Source organism: Ictidomys tridecemlineatus, chromosome 8 (assembly GCF_052094955.1).
Source record: "Ictidomys tridecemlineatus isolate mIctTri1 chromosome 8, mIctTri1.hap1, whole genome shotgun sequence".
Taxonomy (NCBI): domain Eukaryota; kingdom Metazoa; phylum Chordata; class Mammalia; order Rodentia; family Sciuridae; genus Ictidomys; species Ictidomys tridecemlineatus.
This window is the reverse complement of record NC_135484.1, coordinates 124,502,172-124,521,261: the sequence shown is the minus strand read 5'-3', so window position 1 is coordinate 124,521,261 and position 19,090 is coordinate 124,502,172. Positions and strand designations below refer to the sequence as shown.

The window sequence follows — 19,090 nt, the reverse complement described above, 5'->3', positions numbered from 1 at the left end:
AAGGGGCAGGAGTGGCACCCTGCAAAGGGCTGTGACTACAGCATTCAATTAATATCATCAGCCCTTACATGACTCATTCAGTGTCAGAGCAAAATAGATCTTATCAATCTAGTCCAACTCATTTTATACATGAGAAAACTGAGGTTCAGAGAGTGAAGAGCAGGCTGCCACTAGCCTGAACCTTCCTACTGAGAAAATAGTATTGCCTTAGTGTGTATTCTCTTCATCTTTTGGAAAGGTGCTCTAATGCATCAACTAATAGAATAATCAACCATTACCTGCTGGAAAATGGCCATAATGAACATAAATCTATAATGTCTACCGTGTACATGGTATTTTCTGTTAGGCAGTACACGGACTGCACATCTGTCCACAAGGTCCTAACCAAATAAAGAGATTCTTTTCTTTGTTCTTCTAGGTTTCAAAAGGATTAAGAACACTGAGGTTCCCTACTAAACTCAGGAAGCATCAGGGAGCATCAAGAGTCTGAGCACTGGGGAGGGGAGGGGAGGGGAGGAGGGGTAGTAGAGGATAGGAAGGGCAGCAGAATACAACATACACTAGTTATGGCAGTAGGTAAAAAAGTGGATGTGTAACTGATGTGATTCTGCAATCTATATACGGAGTAAAAATGGGAGTACATAATCCGCTGGAATCAATATGCATATCAAATATGATATGTCAAGAGCTTTGTAATGTTTTGAACAACTAATAAAAAAAAGAGTCTGAGCACTGCTGGGTACAGTAGTGCACACCTATAATCCCAGCAACTCAAAAGGCTGATGGCAAGTTTGAGGCCAGCCTGAGTGATGGAGCAAGACCCTGTCAGAAATTAAAAAATAAAAAGGGTTGGGAATAACAAAAGCAGTACTAAAAGGAAAACTTTTTGCATCGAGTGCCTAATTAAAAAAAAAAATAGAGATCTCAAATAAGCTTATGTTCCACCTCAAGGCCTAGACTTGTTAGAACAAACCAAACTCCCAAATCAGTAGAAGATAGGAAATTTAAAAATCAGAGCTAAATTTATAAAGTTGAGAACAAAAAAAAAATACATAGGGTCAGCAAAGAGTCGATTCTGCAAACAAATAAGCCCACAGAAACTTCAGAAATCTAGAGGATCACTGGAAACTATTTTGAAAATTTAGACTCCAAAAAAACTACAAAATCTGGAATATAGTGACAAATTTCTAGACATATATGGCCTGCCCAAGTTGAATCAGGTAGATATAGAAAACATAAACAGAACAATATCACGTAATGAAATCAAAATAGCAATTAAAAGTCTACCAACAAAGAAAAGCCCAGGATTCTCATCTGAGATTTACGGACCTTTAAAAAAGAATTAACATCAGTTTCAAATTATTCCATGAAATTTAAAGGGAAGGGACACTCCTAAAAACAATCTATAAAGCCAATATAACCTTTATAACAAAACCAGACAAAAACATATCTAGGAAAACAAAAACTACAGCCCAATCTCCTGATGAACACAGATACAAAAATCCTTAATATTATCAAACTCCATTCAAAAACACTATAAGAAGATAATGCACCATGACCAAGTAGGCTTCATCCCAGGGGTGCAAGGCTGGTTCAACATACACTAGTCAATAAATGTAATTATCCATGTAAATAGAAGAACAAGAACCATATGATCACCTCAATAGAAGTAAAAATGGCCTTTTGATAAAATACAGCAATGATTCATGTTAAAAACACTTAAGAAATTAGGGACAGAAAGAACTTACCTCAACATTATAGAGGCTATATATGACAAACTCAAAGCCAACGTCATACCAAATGGAAAGAAACGAAAAGATTTTCCTCTAAAATCAAGAACAAGACAAGGGTGTTCACTCTCACCACTTCTAGTCAATACAGTTTTCAAACTTCTAGTCAATACAGTTTTCAAACTCTAGCTAGAACATCCAGGCAAGAGAGTGAAATTAAACAGGAAAAGAAGAAGTCAAACTTTTGAAGCCACAATTAGACAGGCTATCAATGTAGATAGATAAATCGAGTCAGGTCAGATCAAGATCAAGAAGGCCGGCCTGGGGATATAGCTCAGTTGGTAGAGTGCTTGTCTCACAAGCGCAAGGCCCTGGGTTCAATCCCCAGCACCAAAAAACACAAACAAACAAAAGATCAAGAAGGCCAATTTTGAGTGAGTCTGGGAAGTTGGAGACTGTCCTCTGAAGGATTAAAATGTTAATTCTTTCAGAAAACTGGATATTTACATGTAAAAGAATGAAATTAGAACCCTATTTTTAACCCTGCACAAAAGTCAAATCAAAATGGACCAAAGACTTAGGAATTAAACCAGAAACCTTGCAACTGCTGTAAGAAAACACTCTACTATATACGTGCAGGTACCAACTTCCTCAAGACAATTAAAGCTCAAGAAATAAAACTAAGAATCTATAAATGGGATGTCATCAGTTTAAAAAACTTCTACACAGCAAAGAAAATAATTAAGAGTGTAAAGAGAGAGCCTATGAAATGGGAAAAAAAAAATCTCTCCTAGCAACTCCTCTGACAGGGGACCAATATCCAGAATATATAAAGAATTCAAAAAAACAATGCAAAAAAAAAAATCAGTAAGTAGGCAAAAGAACCAAACAGAAATCTCTCAAAAGAAGAAACATAAATGGCCATCAAATGTATGAAAAAATTGTCAACAATCAGGGAAATGCAAATAAAAACTACATTAAGATTTCATCTCACTCATCAGAAAAGCAATTATCAGGAAAATAAATAATAAATACTGGCAAGGATGTGGGAAAAGTACACTCATATATCGTTGATTGGACTGCAAATTAGTATAGTCACTTTGGAAAAGCAGTGTGGAGTTTCCTCAAAAAATTAGAAATGGAACCACTACATGACCCAGCTGTTATCCTCCTTGGTATTTATCCAAAAGAACTAAAATCAACATTCTATAGCAACACAGTCACTTTAGTGTTTATAGCAGCACAATTCACAATAGCCAAATTATGGAATAAATCCAGATGCCTGTCAATAGATAAATGAATCAAGAGAATGTGGTATATACCCAAAGAAGTTTCACTCAGCCATAAAGGAGAATGATAATGGTATTTGCCGGTAAATGAATGGAAATGGAGAAAATCATGCTAAGTGAAATAAGAGAATGGGTTGAATGTTTTCTCTCATTTTTGGAAGCTAAAACAAAACAAGGGAAAGAAAGGAGTTGGGCAGGGGATCAGATAACATAAAGATCCGGGGAAGATCAGTGAAGCAGAAATAGAAGAATGAGAGGGAGGAAGAAAGGAAGGGGCAGGGAAAAAATATATTAAGAATCTAACAGAATCACATTATATATAGATATATAAATGCACCAAGGGAATTTCTCTTTCATGTATATGTAGAAAGTACCAATCAAAAATAAATAAAGGAGTGAAAAGAAGAAAAGTAGAGATGGAGGGATAAAGGGAGAGGGAGAAATGGGGATTGAAATAAAATTCCTTATATGCATAATTTTGTCAAAAGGAGCACAAATAAATGTTTAAATATAATATTCTAATAAAAAATGTAACCTGGAAAAAAAAAGTTTGGGGATATAGCTCAGATATAGCTCACTGGTAGAGTTCCCTTGGGTTTAATTCCCAGTACCAAAACAAAACAAAACAAAACAAAAGAGCAAAAAGTTTGAGTGTAATGTCTCCCTCTGCGTGTGTTTCCCCAGGCTATTCTAGGGTTTGGCCTTGGTTCAGTCCTGGAGGCAGCTGGACTCTAAACTCAGTCTGTCAGCACAGCACAGCCTGGATGTATCGGATTCATTCTCAACTGTGACTCTCCTGGTCAAGCAGGCCTGGTTGTTCTTGTCAGAGGTGACAAGATGCGGCACATTTGACAACAGCTGCCTTCTGCCTCTGACTCTGTGACAACATCACAGAAGTCATCTAAGTACTCCAGGCCTCAGTTTATCTGGGGAGAGTAATCTTACCTCCAAGGGTTTTTAAAACTTCTGTGGTATGATACAACTGAAAGAAGCCTGGGCATGTTTATTTCCTCAGAAGTAAAACTAGGGGATTGGACCAGGTGACCTCTAGCATTTTATCCTCCTTACTACCATTCTAGGGTAACTTCATTCATTCTTAGTTAAATGAAACACAGAATATGAAAAAATTGTATTCAAAGTACTAAGCATAAGCCTGGTATACAAAAGGAAATCTAGTAAAGAACCCAGACCCCTGGTTCCCAAAATCAGAGTATTCAAACCACAAAGAGAGTTGAGACTGAATGCAGCAGCAAGAGAATAAATGAGCAGAACCAACTAGGGTGCCAAGTGTGCTCTAGAGTTATAGTAAACAAAGTCCTCCTGGTGTGGGGCAGGAGTAGGGAAGTAGCTCTGCTGTAGATCCATGGATGGCAACTAGGATAGTGGCCAGGAAGCCAGCCAACAGGAGGCAAAGGTAAGCAAGTGGAATGCAGCAACTAGAACCACAGGCAAATCAATACTATTATTGATATGTACAATCAAAGTCTATCACAACAGAGTCTAGTGGCCTTTGTCAACAGTGACTCTAAATACATAGAAATAAGGGCCTGATTCTATAAGACTAAAGAGAAAACCTACAGGATTATAATATAGTGACTGTAATACATAACGAGTGCTTTGTAAAGTACTATATAAATGTAAGGGATGATTATACTGTGATAATAAATCCCAACTGGAAGCACTCATGGATTTAGATGTGTGACTTTAAGAGATGTAATGAGTGTGAAAAAACATGCATGTTCACAGCTCAAATGAAGGGATCAAGGCATTCAACTGGCAAATGAAGGTGTCATCAAGTTCCCCTAGCATGTCAGTAAGGCTGGTAGAAATGCTGAGTTGCCTGCTCTTACTTTTGAGGAAATAGCCTGCCAGGCATTCTTCCAGTGGGAACACACTATAAAGAACTTGGAAAGAAGAAAAGGAAGTGGTATGGGTAATTCTTGTGGGCTTTGGAGCCCTTTCTCATGCTACTTTGTTGAATGGCTTGGAAGTTTTAAAGCTGAGGTTTTTTTGGATGGTTGTTGTTGGGGAAAAGAAAGTGTCATCTTTGGGGATGAGAATTTACTTTGCAATTTACTGAAAGACAAAAAGGACTATTAAGAGCTTAGCTATAGCTCCCCTCCACATAAAATATGGTACTATCACTACCAGGACAGGTACTGTCACTTAGCCAGGCTCCATACTGGGCTTCAGTGGATCTTCAAATGTCTTGAAACTATATAAAAATCATTGTACTAGATAAATAAAACTGCCTAAGGATTATAGAAAAACATTAATAAATAGAGGAAACAGAATTAGACACCATTTGGGGCTGGGAGTATAATCTAGTGGTAAGAGCATGCATAGCATGCATGAGGCCATGGGTTCAATTCCTAGCACAAAAAAGAAAAGAAAGTTAAGGATAGAAAAAGAAAGAACATCTGCCATTATAACAACACAAGTATCATCAATAAATGCTAAAACCACAGATGAAAGATTTGTGGGGACAGAATAGCCCCCATGGTGCCAAAGTACACTGAGTAGATTATTTCTTAATGTGTCCCTCCACTCCTGGTACTGAGGATTAAACCCAGGGGCACTCTACCACTGCATTGCCATCACCAGCCTTGTGCATTTTTTATATTTTTGAGACAAGGTATTACTATATTGCTGAGGCTGGCCTCAAATTTATGATCCTCCTATCTCAGCCTCTGGAGTTGCTAGGATTACAGGTGTGTGTCACCACACCTGGGGCTAATGTTTCTTAATAAGGGAGAAATCTAGTGATCTTCTTAATCAAGTAACCAAATACAGCATCACTAACAGATGAGGCAAACTGGCATATGCTTCCTAATAAAGCATCATATGACTATACAGCATTACCTATAGAGATTTCTTGCCAAAAATGTTCAACATGAATGAATCTAATCAAGATTTAGATTTGACTTCCCGTTTAGAGAAAATATGAAGGATAAAAGAACACTATAGTATGTCACCACAGAAAAAGTGCTGATAGTGAAGTTAAACCACACCAAGAGGAAACAGACAAATCCAGAATGTGGGACATTCCACAAGACAAATGGCCTGGTCTATTAAAGTCAATGTCATAGAAGAGATGTAAAAACTAAATGCAAAACAAAAACAAAAACAAAAAACCAAAAAACAAAAACCATGACTAAAACCTGTTTTTGTAATTCTTTAAGCTATAAAAATTTGGGGGGACTAATTTGAAAATAATTTGGGTGATTATTTCCTTAATGGCATTTATTGAGATCATGAATGGGAATATTATATTTCTTGGCCATAGATTCTTCAGAATTCAGAGTGGTATGACTGAAACTTAATTTGAGCCAGGTGCAGTCACATACACTTGTAATCTAATGGCCTAAATTACAAAAAGCAAGCAAGCAAACAAACAAACATAAAAAACCCTCAATTTGAAATGGCTCAACAAAACAAAGTAAAAAGAAAAATATTCTGGGGAAAGGATCTATAGATTTGATCACATTCTTTTTTTGGCAATGGGGATTGAACCTAGGGACACTCTACCACTAAGTAATACTTCCAGCTCTTTTTATTTTGAGAAAGAGTATTACTATGTTGCTTAGGGCCTCACTAACTCTCTTGGACTGGCCTTGAACTTGAAATCCTCCTGCCTCAAGACTCCCAAGTTGCTAGAATTACAGGCATGAGCCACCACACCCAGCCTCTAGCTGAAACTAACAAAAATATTTAAATCATTGCAATAGAGATAAAAGTGCCTGAAACATTGCAAAAGCTCAACACACATGTGCTGAACAAACAAATGGATTCAATGGAATTGAAGACAATGTTATTGTATAGAACTTTTTTTCTTCTTCTTCCAGAGTCTGTCCTAACTAGACAAATGAAACAGATCCACTCTTGTTTTCAATCTTGTTACATTTAAATCTGGAATGTCCCCAAAAGCTCATGTATTAGAGGCTTGGTTCTCAGCTGGTGGCACTATGGGGAGGTAGCGGAAACTGTAGGAGGTAGAAGTTGAGCCAGGAAAAGGGTACAGCCAGGAAAACAAAACAAAACAACTCAGAGCTAATGTTCCTAATTGAAGGGAGCTGGTCTTTGAGGATGTGCCCTTGGGGACTATATCCTGTCCCTGAGCCCTCCCTCTCCCTCTTTCTCTCTCCTGCCACAAGGTGAGCAGGTCTGATCCACCATACTCCCCCTTCCACTATGATGTGTTGCCTAGGAAGCCCAGAAAAAAATGGAGCTAGCCAAACTGGTATGATTGAGATATGAGTGTTCCCCAAAAGCTCATGGATGAGAAAATGCAAGAAAATTTAGAGGTGAAATTATTGGGTTATGAGTTGTAACCTAATCAGTACATTAATCTGATGATAGGGACTAACTAGGAGGTAACCATAGGCAGGATAGGGTGTAGCTGGAAGAGGTGGGTCATTGGGGGCTTGACTTTGGGGTATACATTTTGTCTCTGGTGAGTGGAGTTTCTCACTCTGCTTCCTAACTGTCATGTCCTGAGCTGCATTCCTCCACCACAGCCACTGGCTATGATGTTTTGCCTTACCTCAAGCACAGAGCAATAGAGCTGGTCATCTATGAACAGAGACCTCTGAAACTGTGATCCCCAAATAAACTTTTCCTTTAAAATTTGTTGAGAGCCACAAATTATCTTTTGGTCCCAGAGGCAAACAAGCTGACCAATACAGCAACCATGGATTGAAATCTCTGAAACTGTGAAGAAAAAACAAAACAAAACAAAAACCTTTCCTACTTTTAAGTTTATTTTTTCAGATATTTTATCACAGTACTGAAAAGATGACCGACACAAATCTTACTGCTTCGTTGTACCGACTCTATCTGCAATGTATACTGAAAGACTGTGGTACTGTTAAATACTTACAAATAAGATCCCAGGTTTGAACAATCCAGATTCAAGTTTGGGCTCTGGGACCAAATAACCAGGTGACAACAACTTCTGGGCAATGGTATCTGCCAATTATACATCTGAACAATATTTCATGTTCAGGATCCTCTTGTGAGGAAACTGAGGCTCAATGGATTCAGCAACCCTGTCCAAGAACATTAGGGTTAGAAAGCAGTGTTTGTTGCCAATACCTCAGCCCAGTTCATCACACTCTTTCCCCAACCCAAGCACACTGTAAAATGGGGTCTAATGCCAGCTCCTTTGTTAGGATGCTCTGATGAGGTCATCTACATTGAAGGCTTTGTGAGCTGAGTAGTGCTGACAGAAGAAAAGGGACACATATTCTGCTGATACTGACTGAAAGTACCCTAGCCATCACTATTGCATGCTTTACATAAGGTAGTCCTGTTGGATAGCAGTTTTTCCTTTTCAGTGATGGAAGGAGGATCTCAATATTTCATAACTAGAGGAAATGAGGTTGGGTATGACAGAATATGGGCAAACCAGAAAAGCTTTTCTTTTTTTCCCCATGCCCAGTTCTGTCAGATCCTCTCCAAAAACTCTTCCCTCAACCACCACATTCCTCTATGGTTTTGACCTTTTTATCATTGTGCCTTCAGCATATTCTCTCTGATTATCTCCACAAATTTCCACAATAAAAGGCAAAAACCTTTACTCTCCCTTTTACACCTTGGATCTTGGGCAGACCATAAAAAAGAGTAGAGCCAGAAAAACAAAACAACACAACTCAGAGCTAATGTGGTCTACCTCCATTCCCTTTACTCACAAAACAACTTTAAATCCCAAGGAAGTCACTTCATGAATTACTTTGTACCTGAGGTCACATATCACTTCTGTGGGACCATTCTTATATCCCTTCAATAAGCTACAAGCCAGATGCACTTCTACCAAAAGAAGATGATGCTTCAAAAACTAAGGTCTGCAACTTCATGGCACCCTCTTCATGGGCAGAACTGAGGACACTTGCTACCTTTGGCTGAGTTCCCCTTTCTCCACAATCCAGTTCTGTCCTACAAGTAGATATTCTAATCAACAGACTGGCAGGAGCTGACATTAATTCCTGGCAGTACATTTCAGCATGTGGAAACTATGAACTAAAACCTAGCTGAGGAAAGCATTGCTGTCAATGTCCACACCTTGTGGGCAGATACTGGCACTCTTTGCCTCCACCTGTGCCTGGGCCCAGTTCCAAAGGAAAGGGGTCAGAACTCTAGCCCTGTGCTTCTTAACAGCAGCCAGCTTCTGCTCCTGAAAGTGCTAAACACTCACTCAAGAGTCTATGGCTTCTTGTACCCTAATACCAGCACATTTCCCCCTGCATCCTGCTGCTTTGGGTTCCTAGAAGCCAGAGAGGTACCCTAGAAAACACTTAATCCCAGATATGTAATCTGTGGCTGAAGGACCTAGGTTTGCACCCTTGCATATAGACCACAGGTTCAGGGCCTCCAAATAATAGCTTCTTCTTCCTGTCATCTTAACATTTAGAGTCCATGCTCTGTGGGAATCTCATTTAAGGGCTTTTGGGGCCCCAGATCAAGGTCCATTTCTTAATGCAAAATAAGTAAATTCTCCTAGAAGCAAGCTTTCAAAAGACACCTCAAGTAACCCAAGAAAGAACAGAATTCAAGGCAAAAACTTTTGCTTTCCTTTGGCTGCCTACAAATATTAAAAAAGAAAAAGAAAAAAAAAGAATTCAGGGCAAAAAGCAAGTATGATCTAGATGTGCAAACTAGAGGAGTGGCTGTACCCTAGCACCCAAATTTTATAACCTTGGTTGTGGCTGAGTACTGAGCACCAGGCTATCCCCAGGAGATCCTGGTGCCTGGACAGTGCATTTCTGTGGTCCCATGTGGGTTTTACTTTCTCCCATAGGCCAAGCAATAGTGGCGCTCCTAAGGCAGTGTGGGCCCTATGTACCACCAGGACCAGGCTTTGAGAATGCTCCAAGCAGCAGCAATTCCCACAGGGTTAGAGGAAGCCACCAGCTGGGAGGTAGATGAGACAAGGCTTTAAAGTGTCCTTGTCTTGCAGCCAGTCTACTGGGCAATCCTGCCTAAGAGAAAATTGGAAGTTCTAGGTGTTTGTTGACTAGAAATTTGTCTTATGTTGACTCATGAACCAAACTCTCTTTTGCCTACAATATTCCCAAAAGTCATCTGTGTGCTGTGCACCCAAAAATATAAGAAGTAATCTTGGGGCGCCTACCTAGCATTCTTGACGACCTGTGTTCAATCACTAGCACCATGGGGAGAAAAAAATAAATAAATAAATGAAAGAAGAAGGAATCCTTTATCCTCTAGTGGGATGGTTTGCAGCCCAGATGACACAAAAATCACCTGGGGAGGAGGCTTCAACACATACCTAGACCACATGAGTCAGAATGTCAGAACTGGGCCTGGCTTTGGTATTTAAAAATAAAAAACAAAAACTTCCCAGTTGATTCTAATGTCTAGTCAGGACTGGGACACTAGCTGAACCCCTTTATTTAAAGATGAGAAATGTGAGGGTCAGAGCCTTGGCTTGACTTGGCTTGCTCAGTGGCAGAGCTTGTGGGAGATGCACCTCCCTGCCCAGAACTCCTTCCACTGCCCCACACCACACTCTGGGGTGTGGAGAATGAAACCTCCCTCACCACTAGAAGTGATGTGGAGGGACAGCCTCACAGACAGAAGAATGGAGGGAAAGGATGGCTATGAGTACAAGGCTATGAGTACAAATAAAGCCAGGGGTGGGCAGGGCAGGCCACTGCATTTGAGCAGAGGGAAGGTGGAGAAAAAGGAGGAACAAATTATGCAAGCCACATTAAGACTGGACTTAATCCTAACAGCTCTGGAAGCCACTGAAGGCTTAAAAAGGAGGATGTCATGATTCACTCAACAGCTAACAGGTTATTTACTGGGTGCCTACTATATGCCAGGCACTGAGGTTACAGAAGAGAACAAAAATGGCAAGGTCCTTGCCCTTCCAGAGCTTATAACTAGTGATATAATTGAATGATCCTTTAAAAGCTGAAATTGGATCCAATAATGAGGATTATCAAACTCTCAGTGGTGTCTCAATTTACTTAAACCTCCTCTCTCCTTTACTTTCAATGCTCCAGCCATTTTGGCTTTCCTTCTGTCCCTCAAGCATACCCTGCCACGTGTTAAAAGTGTCAATATGCTTATGTAAACTCCCTTGGATGAAACCCCTCAATGGCTCTCTGGTGCTCCAGGGATAGTCGAACTCCTCTCCTTCCCTTCCATTCTTCTGGGAGGCCCCAGATAATCTAGGCCCAGTTCTTGTCCCCAGATCACTTCCTGACATTCCCTGCCTCCAAATTTATCTTGACCCACAGCTAAAACAAACCCCTCTCTATATCTTAAAGTACTACTGCATGTCCCAACCCAACATTTTAAAAATACTATTCCTTTGCTTAGGCCAGCCATGCTGGCACACACCTACAATCCCAGCAATTTGGGAGGATCATAATTTCGAGGTCAGCCTCAGCAACTCAGTGAGACTCTAAGCAACTTAGCAAGACTCTGTCTCAAAATAAATAAGTAAATAAAAGGGACTGAGGATGCAGATCAAAGCTCTCCCTCAGTTCAAAGGTGACAAATCTTAAGGCCTGTTAAACACACACACACACACACACACACACACCCCACCCCTCGTTTGCTTCAGGGCAGAACATGACTACATAACTGCCAGTCACAAGGAGACTTAGTTGGGGAGGGGGGATTTTGGTGGTTTCTTGGTAAAGTGTCCCTGGGTTCAATCCCTAATACCAGAAAGAAAAGAAAAATGGTGCTTGGGATGTAGCTCAGCAGTAGAACATTTGCCTAGCCAGGGTTCCATCCCCAACACACACCCTGACCCCTCCTGCCCAAAAGAAGCCACTAGACAAAGTCCATGCAATTATGTCTGATGCAAAGAAGGCGGATGATAGGTGTCTGCTGAAGGAATGAAAGCAGTCCTAGTCTCTGTCCTTTTTCTCCAGCAAGATAGGAGAAAGGTGGTTTCTTCTTTTCCTGTAGAAGGGAGAACAGTGGGTCGCATAGCACCAATGGGTCACAGTATCCAAGGTTTGGCTCCAAAAAGGTGCGGAAATCAGGAGAGAAGAAAGTGAGAAAATAGTTGTGGTGGAATAAATTATAATAGTGCCTGCCCTTTTCTTTAGTTTTAGACCTACACATGCATTCATAAACAGTATAATTTCTTTTTCCTGGTTTTGAGCCTCAAATGAATGGAATCATATTAACAGCATGTAATTTTTTTGGGGGGAGGGGTAATCAACATCATTTTGATGAGGCTCAATCATGTGACTATGAGCTAATTTTTTTTTTTTTAAAGAGAGAGTGAGAGAGGAGAGAGGAGAGAGAGAATTTTTTATATTTATTTTTTTTAGTTGGCGGACACAACATCTTTGTTGGTATGTGGTGCTGAGGATCGAACCCGGGCCGCACGCACGCCAGGCGAGCGCGCTACCGCTTGAGCCACATCCCCAGCCCCTATGAGCTAATTTTTAAACCTTTTGGTGCTGCTGTATAAACTTTAACACCATCTACTTCTAGCCATCTGAGTTTATTTTCAGTTTTGGGCAATTATAAACACTGGTCCCATGAATATATGTGTACACATGTCCTAGAACACCCTTGCAAGTGGACACATCCTCAGCTTGATCAGCACAGACCAAACTGTTACCAAAGTGAGAGTACTGGTGTATTTGAGGTGCTCCATAGCTATGCCAGCACCTGTTACTGTCAACTTTAAAGTTTTTGCTAATCTGGTGGTCAGAAATAGAATCTCATCATATGTGTATGTTTTTAACAGTAAAAATATAAAAAGAAACAACATGAGAGAAGCCCAATAATAGGAATCCTATAGCAGCAAAAGATATTGAATTCATTGACCCAACTAGTAAGCATTATAAATGTTTATCTTTGAGGGGAGGGGAGGGACCCACTCAGATTCCATTCTTCCTTCCTTTGGTAAGTAACTTCATTCAATTCCTTTCTGGGGATCCTGTGCTTAGGATAAAGCTCTCCCTCAGTTCAAAGGTGACAAATCTTAAGGCCTGTTAGACACACACACACACACACACACACACACACACACACACACACCCCACCCCTAGTTGCTTTAGGGCAGAATAAGACTACTCAATAGCCAGTCAAAAGGAGACTCAGTTGGGGAGGGGAGATTTTGGTGGTTTCTTACATTCAAGAAATAAGCTTGGTTTGAAGATACTAAAACAGTCTTGTTAATCAGAAGGTTAGTTTCTTTGAAAATAAAGCCAACCCAAGTGTTGAGAGCCACAGCCTAGTCGGAATGGCTCCTGGCATATTACTAGAAGGAGTGGTTGAGAGGTGATGCCAGCGAGCCATTAAGATGATGATAATTAAGTTAAGCTGTGTATAACTGCTGTGATTGGGTGATGCTGGATTGAAACAGGCTGTGTATTCAGTTGTATATGGACCCCTGCTGTATTCAGTTGTATATGGACCCCTGCGGTCAGGCAATAGGGCGCCCCTTGAATTCCCAGTGGAGCCCGGTGGAGGGCGAAGGAAGTCCCAGGAGAAAGTTCTGGTTGTGGTGTGGTGTGGTGTTCCTGGAAGGGCTGCCTGGGTGGCAAACTGGCATGTGGGTGGCGCACTGGCGTTTGCAGGAGTTCGGGGCAATAAAGGAGTTCCTATTTGAACCTACAAGTGCCTGCTGGCGGCTCGGTTATTTTGTGCCCAGCCAGACTGCGGCACCCAAGATGATGAACTGAAGGATATCAGATCCTGAAGGCATCTTTCCAAATCCTGTCAGTCTGTACCTCAAGCTAGCTCTATGCTCAAACTATTTTTTCTTTCTTTGAACTTGTCTATCTTCTGCAAAAACAGAATACTGTCTGATCCAACATTATAATAAAGGTTATTAGGTTGAAATACACAAATAGCTTGTGCAGTCGATATATCTGCAACAAACATAGACCAAGGAGCAGTTCTCTGGCTAGCTTTCAAGGGTTGAACAAACCTGCTAGGACATAACAGATCACCAACCTGCTCTCGGCCATCATGGTCGCTCCCCACAGCTCCCATGAATTCTGAATAAGGAAACAGGGAGAATCTTCTTCCACTCATTACCAATCCTTCTAACCAAGGCCTGCATAGAATCCTAGGCTAAAGCTAAAACATCTGGATTTTTACCCAGCCTCAGCAACTATGTCTGCTGTGTCGCCCAGGGCTAGAATCTTGATCTTTCTGGACTTCACTAGTCCTAACCCTAACCCATGAAAAAAAATGGAGGTCAGAGAATATAAAAGCCATGCACACAACAAATTGAAATGAAGGTTTGGCAGGTACACCAACAATTTAATAGCAACATAAGCACAGTAATTGCTCTTATCAAAAGCAACCAAAGCAGAATAAACATAGCTAAAATCTTTGGTTCAGAAACACTAATATTTTTGTGCTGATTTTCGCAACCTATCTTTCTATCTTTTCTATCTCTCTATTAGACAGAAAAAGACCAGTTTATCATATCTAGTGTTTCAAGATCACAAATGAAGCCAATGAACTCAACATATATGGGTTAATGAAATAGAGATATTTTAACCATTCATAATCAGGGGGAGAAAGACATCTAAACCAGCAGTTAAAGGAGTTACTATTTTTCATCAAGGTTGAGACACCCATACCATCAATTTCATATTAGTTGTGTTCAGTGATATATCATAAACTTAACTGGCAAAATGTTTTTTCAGTTAAGGGCATATAAAATAATATGGCATCTCATATTTGGTGAAATATGGTCTATCTCCTACAAAATGCTGAGAGCATCATCCTTCTTACACAAGGATCTTGTCATTCTCATGCTTCAAAACTCATAGCTAAGGTTAAAACTGTATATCGGGACATACAAGGCACTCCACAATCTGGTTCCAACTTACCAGTCCAGCCCCCAACCCTACCTCACCCTGCCTGATGCTCTGACCACTACGTGTATAGGAAAGACAGCCCCTTTTACAACTCCCCACTTTCTTCCTTACCCTCCTACATGTTCTCTCAGGCAGAGCTCAGCCTTGAAGGCTTAAACAGGATTGGTTCCCTTATCTATGAGCTCCTTCCTGTTCTCCTCCCTCAGTTACCTCCTGCAGTTCTGGACGCACTGTATTTCTATGATAATACTATCACACTGCCTCATACTTGGTATTTTTACCCCTCTTCTTACCCAATAAGAATATGAACCCAAGGGTCATGTCTCACTGATCTTTTTATTTCCAGTATATGGCACAAAGTAGTGAAAGCAGTGTCTATAAATGTTTGTGAAATTAATGTGTCACCAGACTCAGAGCCCCACTACTTCTCCATTCTCCCCAGCTTTCATCACACTCTCCCTTTCCACTTTACAAACTTGCTTCATAACAGACTAAGAGATATTCTTGGCCATAAATATCACTCAGGTCTCCTGGGCCTACACACACACACACACACACACACATATTTTGGGGGATATGGGGGGAGTCAATAAGCTGGCAAATTTTAATTCATCTTGGATGACAGTCAAATTAAGCCTTTGTTTACAAAACAACTTCTCATTTTTTTTTTTTTTATTATTTTGATCCTGGGGGTCTAAGTCTGAAATCGCCCTGGATGCTCTATCTGAGGTCTGCAGTTTCTTTTTTGGGGGAGGGGGTACAAGTATTGAACTCAGGGGCACTTGACCACTGAGCAACATCCCCAGCCCTATTTTATATTTTACTTAGAGTTAGGGTCTCACTGACTTGCTTAGCGCCTTGACATTGCTGAGGCTAGCTTTGAACTTGAAATCCTCCTGTCTCTGCCTCCAGAGCTCCTGGGATTACAGGTGTGTGCCACTTGGCTATAGTGTCTTTTATGGTGGTTGAACCTAGTCTAAGTTCAGCCTGTTATTCCCTTGCAGGAAGTGACATCTAAGAAGTCACCTACTGCCCCCAGGATTCAGTTTCCTTACCTCTTAACATGGGGAAATGTTTTGCTAAGTTTACCAGCTGTCTGAGGTTCAAGAGAGGTCACATAAGTAAAAGTGTTTTCAATAGCAAAAGAGCATTATTAAAACAGGAGACGCAGAGAAGCCAACTTGAAAGAGATTTCAATGGCCAAAGCTCTAATAATTATGCAACAGAATAAAGTAGTACTGGATTATAACCCAAAGCATAAAATAAATATCTGAGCCCATAATGATATAAATAAATGATTGAATAAATCACTAAGTAGGGAAGAGGAGATCAATCTCCCTTGTACAGAATTACAAATAATATATGGAGATACTTGCCCTCAAGGAGGAGGATCATTCACCCCCCCACTCCCTACCTGAGGAGTGTACTTAATGACTTCCTTCCAAGAATACAGTACACAAAGGGGAGAAAATAAGAGTCTGTAACTTTATAGTGAAGAAACCTCTCAGTCAGGTAATCAAGATCAGCATCAAGTCATAAATCATGAAGAGATCATAAAACCCTTGAAATGATGTGATGAATATGGAAATCTACTTTGTGGTTTTCCTTCAAATAACCCATAAGACCAGTCTTAGGAGAAAAACAACAGGCAAATTCCAACAGAGGGTCACCCTAAAATATACATATCCATTTGCTACAGTTTGGCTATATATAGGTATACCCCAAAGGTCCATGTGTTAAAGGCTTGCCCTTGGCACCACAGGAGGTGGTAGAAACTTTTGAGAGGTAGGGGCCCAGTGGAAGGTCTTTACATCGTGAGTGGGGGGAGGGTATGCCTTAGAAGGGACCCCAGTTTCTTCCTCTCTTTCTCTTCTTTTTGGTTCTCTGGCCATGAAGTGAGGAGAACAGAGATCAATAAATCATGACTGAAATCTCCAAAACTGTGAGCCAAAATAAACTTTCTCTCTTTATAAGTTAATTATCTCACGTATTTCTTACAGTGAAGGAAAATGCATCAAAGGTCATCAAAACGAAGTCTGAGTAACTGACACAACCAAAGAGTCATGACAACAATAAAATATGTTAACACAGATGGGATCATCAAACAGAAAAGTATTCAGGCAAAAAAGCAAATCTGAATACACTATGGACTTTGGTCAACAATAATGTACCAATATTGCTTCATTATTTGCATCAAATGTACCAGACTAATGTAAGACGTTAAGGGGTAAAATGTTTGGGGTATATGGTAGCTCTAGACTATCTTCTCATTTTTTTTCTTAAATCTAAAAAATAATGTCTACGAAAAAAAAGAAAACTGTAATTTTGAAACATTTAAAAAATCTATATTTAGAAAACGTGATTTTTTTTTAAAGTTGGGGAAAAAACATGTTAGGGATTATGATTTCAGCTAACAGTTAAACAGGAGGTTCAGGCATGCATGAACGAATGAATGTCATTCTCCCCTCTTTTGAAGCACACACAAATGGTTGTGGTGTCAAAATCTGGAATCTACTGGGAATTCTGAAATGTTTCCCTCCTATTTATTCCTTAAGGTTAAATTAATATACTTTTTTTTTCCTAAGGCTAAACAGAGAAAAAATTAGCAGGGAAAATATACAGCTCCAAGTGTATGAGGTGAAACTGGTTTACGCTGACCCAAAGAAGAAGAAAGGAAAGGAAACCTAACTTTGGTCATGGAGTCGGAATGGCTGGAATGGCTATCTATCTACACGGCTCCAAGCCACCAGACCTTCATCCGGGTCCCGCTTACTTCTAGCCCAGGGGACTACAAGGGATTAGAGTCTGAGCTGGACTCGGAAAGCTTGAAAGACTGACGAGGAAGGGCGAATGAAGGGTCAAGCAAGCAGGAAGGATTCGGTTGGCAGAGAGACGCAACGAACTCGACCCCCTACCCAGCCCGCCCGGCGGCCAGGCCGGGTTCTGTCCCAGGGCCCTGCGGCCGCATTCAGTCACCCCAAGCCGGGGGCGCGTGTGTAAGACTGCTGTTTCACGGCATTTCTCTTCGGATGCCCCTTACTCACCAGTCCCGAGCCGCAAATCGAGGGCCCGGGTCGCTTCTCTCCCGCACCGGTCTGTTCCGGGTCCGACTCAGGCTCGAGCAACCAGCGCGACAGCGCGTCCCCGCCCCGTAATCTCCCGGCTACTCGGTGCCCTCCGCCGAGATTTCTCCCCGACCAGCCCCGGGATTGGCCCCTGCTGAACTCCGCCCTCCAATGGGAACTTTAGTCTACTTGACGTCACTGATCACCGGGCAAATCCCCAGGCAGGGGCCGGGGGGTGGGGCAGCAAGGGCCGGGGGGTGGGGCAGCAGGGCCCGAGAAAAGGAAACTGAAAACGGAAGGGCAGAGACTGGTCAGATCCGCAGCCCAAGTTTGGTGCCTGCGGATACAGTTACAAGCTTTAAGGGAGTTAACTTATGAGGCCCAGTGAAGCACCCGTGTAGGACTCGGGTTCTATAATCCCTTCCTGGTCTTCCCGAGACGTCCCCACTTCCCGATCTCCTTGCACGGGTTCAGGGTCGCCGGCGGCTTTAATGCGAAGTGGCGCTCGCCAAGGCTCACCATTAAACGACTCCCTCTTCTCAACGTGACCTAAATTTGTTTCCAGGACAAGACAGAATCTTAACAGGCAAATATTCTCAGGGGACTATTTATAAAAATTAACTACCATTTCCGAAGTGAGTCGCTGTATGTAAAATATCCTCCTGCAAGGCAGGCACTGTCCCCATCCGACAGGAAAGAAAGCTGAGGTTCTGTGAGCATAGGGGCCTAGCCCGGCTCAGTGGGACTGTTTCCGTTCTTGCGCGCTGAATTTAGAAACTACAAAACCCGCAAAGTGGACGGGGACTCGGGTTCCCAGGGTTCCCAGGGACCTTGGTGGCGAGGTTTCCAAGAGGCTTCGGCGCGTCCCAGCAGCCCACGGCCCAGGAAGCTAACCACGACGAAGCATCCCGTTTTCTCAGCCTATGCTGGTTTCCTGCTCTGCCTGCAATCGCTGCACCTGGTCTCACGGCAAGGCCATCCCCTGTGCTGACGTCGCCATATCCCAGGCACTGCTGCGTGAAAATACCCTAGACTGCCCGGCAGCTGGGAGGTTGTTACATTCAGTAATGGCACGGAGCTGGGAGAAGCTGGGAAGAGGCGTTGAGGTTCTGCTGTCCGCCAGTTCCCAGATCCTAAGGGTGGGATCTAGACAGAGGTGCGGGCCCATCTAGGCG

General features: G+C 41.6%; 1 protein-coding gene across 5 annotated transcripts in view; it reads right to left on the bottom strand.

The window, feature by feature from the left end:
- Positions 1–18,697, bottom strand: part of Trim26 (tripartite motif containing 26) — a 30,829-nt gene extending 12,132 nt beyond the window's left edge. For 2 of the 5 annotated variants that reach the window (XM_021735601.3, XM_013364558.4), the window contains exon 1: positions 17,895–18,047. The gene's annotated coding sequence lies outside the window, so the exon portion shown is untranslated. Of the gene's footprint in view, positions 1–7,562; positions 7,708–17,894; positions 18,053–18,540 lie in introns of those variants that run through there. The other 3 variants (XM_021735602.3, XM_078020409.1, XM_021735603.3) reach the window with 3 other exon arrangements.
- Between the last annotated feature and the right edge of the window lie 393 nt (positions 18,698–19,090).